Here is a 6000-nt window from a genome sequence, read left to right as displayed (position 1 = left end):
CGCTCGGCCCCTTCCTGGGCTTCCTCAGCCCGGCTGCCGCCGCCGGCGTCTGTGCCGCCGTCAGAGCCAGGGGACCGGCGGCGGCCGCCGCTGCTCACCACTCTCCCTACACGCCCCCGCGCGCAGACACCCGGTTGTTCCTCGGCGCCCCCCCACGGTGGGGGTGGGGCAGAGGCACGGCGAGCCCGGGAGAGGCGGGGAGAGGAGCAGCCTCCCCGGGTGGGCAGCGGGGGAGCAGGAAAAGAAACTTTTCCCTCCTGCCCCTGGCTCGTGGTCCTCAACCCCGGCTTAGCCCCTCGGGTGGGAACTGCACCTGAGGCCGGGCTAGAGGTCAGGGCCGGACTTTGGGGGACCGCGGAGAGGGGCGGAAGGGGTACGTGCATTTGGGTTCCCTTTTCCCTCGGCCTCCTGGCTGTCAGTGGCTGGGGTTGGGAGGGCGGCCACTGGTGCCCCCAGCCCTCTTTCCCACCAGCTGGTGGCCGGACACTGCTACCTCCTCCCGCTAGTGAGGGTGTGACCCGGGAGGGGGCCGTGGCGCCGCGGGCTCCCCCTGCGGCCACCCCTCTCTCTCTCTCTCTCTCCCTCTCCCTCGCTCGCTCGCTCTCACACACACGCTCACGCTCGGCCGCCCGAGCTGTCACCGGCCACCCCAGGCCCTGGGAGGGGGCGCGGAGAGCCGCGCTGCGGGGCGGCCGGCGCGGGATCATCCCGCCGGACTGGCTGACTCCCAGGGCCGCCACCGTCAACGCCGGGCGGACGAGCAGCCCCAGGAGAGGGGACCGCCTGAGGCCCGACCGCCACTGCTGGGGGCGGGCGAGTGCCCGCGGCCCCCTCTAACGCGACTTGGCGCCGCTGACTCGCCACCTCCTGCAGGGTAACAACACTATCGCTCTATTGCTCTACCCACCGTCAATAGGGTGACTGCCGGGATTATCATCCTCTCCATCCTCACCGGCGAGCAGCTAATATTGGACTTGCTGGTGGCGGCAGCAGCGGCGGCGGCGGGAGTCTCGCTGCCCCTCTCCCTCCGCCCCAGCCTCCCCACCATGTCCTAGAAAAGGTGAGTGCAGCGACAGTCACTTTGCGCTGACGGCGGCAGAAGGGGGCCCACAGAGTACGGAAGCGGCCCCGGGGAAGGCAGGGTCCGCGCAGAGGGCAGAGGGCACGGGTTGGCGAACCGAGGTGGGCTGCGGGCTGGAGGCGAGGTGCTTGCTGGGCCGCCTCGGGGCAAGGGTGCTGGGAGGCGGGCGAGCGTGAGCCGCGGCTGCCCCTGCACGGTTCTAACCTAGATTTTGCAAGAAGCTGAGATCCAGGGCAAGATCAGCCCTCCCCAAAGGAGGTGAAAACTTAGTAAAAGAAACACGTCCATTCCTTTAATAATGAATAATTCGGCAACGCTGGCTGAGCCGCCGCTGCCGCTTCGTGTGCCCTGGCGCTGGGTCCGGGACTCCCCTTGCTCCTGCCCGCCGCCCGCGCGCGGCCAGGGCACGATCGATGCCCTACTGCCCGCCGGGCCGGGAGAGCGCGCGTGACGGCGGGCCCCGCGGGAAAGTTGGAACAATCGGCGGAGACTCCTGGTTGCAGGGGCGCCAGGGGCACTGCGCGCCGGGGACTGTGGAATACTGGAGTCAGGGGTTGGGACCAGCTCGCCGGCGCCGCTGCTGTCGCCTGGAGTTCCCGATTGGCGCGGCTGAGAGTTCGAGTCTCCCTGGGTTTGGGGTCTGGAATCCCGAAGCTTAACTAACTGTAAGGAGAGGAGGGGCCTTTGGACACAGGGTGTCCTCCTCCCCCCTCTGCTTTGGCCAGCGCGGAGCAAGGGTGAGGCGGGAGCTGTACAGCTGCCGCCGCCGCCGGCCTTCGGGTCGCCAAGGGCCCGGGGACCAGATTTAGGTGTGTACGTCACTGATGCTGACTCTGGGCCAACCGGGAGCCTAAAAGGGAGCCTCGTACGAGGAGCCTAAAAGTCCTTAGAAATTAAAGTTAAGAAGCCCATCCTTCTGCTTAGTAACGGCAGCGTTTGGGTGGGCGGGAGGAGAATCCAGGTGGGGGCGGTTGGAGGGAAACCGAAAATTCTTCGTGCAGACTCTCGATCCTTAGAAAACAGTTTGATACCTTTACCTCCTCCTGTATGTTTGTCCCAATTATGTGCACCCCTTCCACCCAACATAAAGTGAATATCCTCACAGTAAGCTCTCTTTCGTATTGCACTAGTGGAAAAATCCAATACTAAAGTAGTAAGTACAGCAACAAAATTATAAGGAAGGAGAGCGGCAGCTCTTGACCCTGGCACTTTTTTTTTTTTTTTTTTTTGGGTGGGGGTGGGGTAGGGTGGGAGGAAAGCTGTGTTTAAAGGGCTTTGGCTGCACTGAAATCACCCGCTTTCCTGCACGGTTAAAACAAGGAAATTCAAATCGAGTGGGAACGTGATCCTCCTGCTCGCTAGCAGTGGAGACTGCGGCTGCTCTGCTGAGAGGTAACTCCGGAGACCGAGGAAGGGGGCGGGGAGAGGAACCTCGGGGGTCTAGTGAAGCCCACGCGGAGTTTCCTCCTGTGCGCAGACGCTGTGGGCGGCACTGGGGTCACGGCTGCCGCTCACCTGGCGCTGCAGGTGGAAAGCGTGAGGGGATAACACTTTGACTGCTCGCGGAAAAAACCGACTTCTTCCGCGTCACTACACTTTTCACATCTCTCCAGGTATCCTGGGATCGGCCAGGAGGAGAGCTGGTTAGTCGAGAGTAGGTTTGGAGCGGTCGAGCGAGGGGGGCAGAGGGCGGAGCGGGGATAGGTGCCTGGTGTCATAATCACCGCCCGGCCCCCCAAGCTCCCGCCGCCGCTGCGGCTTTAAGGAAGCTGCGGAGTCCAGGCTGTGTCGCAGCAACTTTGTATCAGTCATGTCGCCCGCCCGGTGACTGACAGCTAAGATTGTCCAATGGGAAGCCCGCCTGACCCGTGCCGCGAGGAGCCTTGCTTCCCTTCGGGCCAATGGGAAGGACTCAGGGGGGCGGGATAGCAACCTGAACTTTATCTGGACATGTGACCCGCTTTTTAAAAGGGCCGGCCCTCCAGCTGGCCAACTCCACCTCCGGGCTTTTGCCCGCGCGCCCTCCCTCCTTCCCTCCCCCTTTTGCCCGCTCTGGCCCTGCCCCTGCCCCCCTCCTCTCAGCTTCTCCGCCCGGGGTGTCATTGGGCTGGGAGACGCAAGCCAACTTCAGGCTGCTCTGAGGAAACCCGTGCAGTCACCTGGGTGCAAGAACCTTACTGCCTCGGGCTCTCCCGCTGCAGGGAGGGCGACACTCGCTGGCCTGGATGTGGTTGGATTTAGGGGGGCTCCGCAGCAGGGGTGTCGTGGCGGTGGCAAGCGCTGCAACAGGTAGACGGCGAGAGACGGACCCTGGCCGAGGCAGGTGTGTAGGGGTGCGCAGCGGGCCGCCTCTTGCCTTGCTCGGCGTGCGGCCGCGGCGCGGGAGCGTGCACTTTGCAGGGAGAAGTGGCTGCGTAATCCGGAGGCACAGTCAGTATGGTGCTGTGTGCTTGTTGTTTTGTTTTGGTTTTCCACTTTTTCCCCCCTTTGGCCGCCAGAGGACTATTTTGGGAAAGTTTGGCCACTTTGGATAAATGCCCTCTAACGAGCAGCTTTTAACCGCCTTTGGCTGTGGGAGGTCTACCACCCTTCTGTTTCCCCAAAGGTGAATTTCAGATCGTTTTCCTTGTACGAATTCTAAAGGATGTTGAAATAATATTTCTTTCCTCTTGCAATTGCGGAAGCTTCCAAATCTCAGCCGGAGGTGTAGCGGAAAAAGGGCAGTTGAAGGAGATATAGATCCTGTTTGAAAGGGACTCTGGAAATATGTGCATTTCCCGTTCCCTAGTATTCGCAAAACTCTTGAGATTGGCTATGCTTTCTGTCATCCTTAGGAATTCTAAGGGCAGGGGAGAAGGTATGAATCTTCTTTTGGTGGCTTCCTTGACGCGCTGAATTTTAGGTGCGTGTTTTTTTTTTATTGATTTTTAAAAGACCAGGTTTAAATCGTAGTGGTTGTGGCACCATCAGTTTTAATTATTTATTATTACATAGGAGTTAGGAAAACTTTTACTAGCAGACGAGTTTTTTGAAACCGCCGACTTTCAAAGGCAACAAATTGCTTCTTAACATTTTGTAATGCCATTTCTCTAGGTGCTGTTATTGATGATATTTACAAAGTAATGATAACAGCATTCCCCATCTGTGAAGTTCTACTGTGAAGTTTAATTTCATGTTTAACATGGCACTATCGTGGAAAGGCTTGAGAGGTTCTGGGGAAAAAATCTAAACGTGGAGCTTTTTATTTTAAGGGAGGCATAGTTTTGTTTGGGGATTTTGGAAAGATCAGGTGGCCCAATGAATTAGGTGAGTGAATAGAAATCAGTTGTGCTCAATTCTAACTGCTTCTGCTTTCTTGGGTGACCTTGGACAGATGTCTTTCTTTTACCTTATGTGTAAAGGAGGGGAAAGTAATAGTGCTGAAGAGTGAATGACAAAAGATGGTTAATATACATTGAACTTCTACAACTGTATAACTTAGTGGTGATTATGGATTTCTTAAGGCTTAGTTATTGTTATTAAGTGGCATCTGATAGTGAAGTAACGATAGAAAATGATGTTATTAAGATGGGACTGTGGGGGATATGAAAAGTGAAACTTTTGAGATAAAATACAAATTTTCAAGGATCTTTCATAATATTCTGGGGGGCTGTTAACCTACTTCCTTATGGAAAAGGGCAATTTCACGTGGTCTATAAAACGTGAAAATTTGAAGTCAGGTTTTCCTGTATAAAAATAGTATTTGAGAGCTTTTATATGCCTTAAAATAGAACATCCATCAGTCTTTTCCTTACAATGTAAATTTTCTTTATGTTCTGGGGGGGGCATTTACATGAAAATTGAAAGTGCAAAAGGATTTTTGCCTGTGTCCCAAGAGTCTTTGGTATAATATGCATAGAAGGCATACAAGGTTGATTTTACTCATATTTATATAAATACATATGTATCTATGTATGTATATATGTATGTGTATATGTACATATCTGCTTGATGTTATGCTTTAGTATCAAAAACTTTCTTTTGACTTTCTGGATATTAAGTTCTGTGAGGATCGTAGTCATCAACTACTTTTTTCAGTATTCACTAGTATGTTCAGGTTGACTCAAATTATGTGCAAGCCGTGCTAATTCCAAATATGCTAATTCCAAAAAGACAACCTAGGTTTCCCAGACAACATAGGAACTAAATTTCTAACTTGATCCATGTGTTTGTAGAAAGAACTAGTTAAAATAATAGGGAGAATTCAGCATGAAATATTTCAATAATTCCATTTTTAAAAAATCTGACCTTAACTGTTTGCAGTAGAAGCCACACAGATGCTAGATGTCCTCCATTCTGGTGTGTTTATTGTCAACCTTTATTCTATTTCCTTTATTGAGAGGTATGTGGGGTTGGTAGATGAGAATATCTTAAACAAATCTAATTTAGATTTCAGCAAAGCCTTTGGCAAATTCTTAAATGATAGTCTTGTCAATAACATGGTGAAGTACAGACTGCTTTATGATATTGTTCAGAGAGTTCAGTGCTAGTGAAGCAGGACTAGGAAAGTTGTGATCAGCTGTCTGATGTTAGCTGATAAGCTGCTTCCTTGTAGAGTCTGCTTTAAGATAGTCCTTGACTCAGAGTCTCATAGCGATTCTCTTTGAATCTTCATAATAGCCTTATAGAGCTGGCATATGGCTCATGCTTTAGAGCAGAGTGATAAAAAGCGCCCTTCAGAGTATTAGTAGGTGTTCTGTGAAAAAAGGGTATCAGTAGCCAAATTATTTAGGGAATGCTGGATTAAAAAGTTAAGCGACTTCTGCATCGTAGAATGTCCCAGAGGTTCTAGCAAAACTTATTTATGCTATGAGACCTCAGAAAACAATGAGTGATCGACTTTCCCAAAAGACAGTTGGGAGAATGGACTTTTTGGAGCA

General features: G+C 53.0%; 1 protein-coding gene across 3 annotated transcripts in view; it reads left to right on the top strand.

The window, feature by feature from the left end:
• The first annotated feature begins 718 nt into the window (after positions 1 to 718).
• The window catches only part of LOC124995063 (mineralocorticoid receptor), a 270857-nt gene continuing 265575 nt past the window's right edge, over positions 719 to 6000 (top strand). The window contains exon 1 of one of the 3 annotated variants that reach the window (XM_047567502.1): positions 719 to 1060. The gene's annotated coding sequence lies outside the window, so the exon portion shown is untranslated. Of the gene's footprint in view, positions 1061 to 3079; positions 3405 to 3441; positions 3687 to 6000 lie in introns of those variants that run through there. The other 2 variants (XM_047567501.1, XM_047567503.1) reach the window with 2 other exon arrangements.

This window comes from Sciurus carolinensis, chromosome 10 (assembly GCF_902686445.1).
Source record: "Sciurus carolinensis chromosome 10, mSciCar1.2, whole genome shotgun sequence".
In the NCBI taxonomy this organism is placed as follows: domain Eukaryota; kingdom Metazoa; phylum Chordata; class Mammalia; order Rodentia; family Sciuridae; genus Sciurus; species Sciurus carolinensis.
Note: the sequence above shows the minus strand (reverse complement) of the source record. Positions and strands in the feature narration are given on the sequence as shown.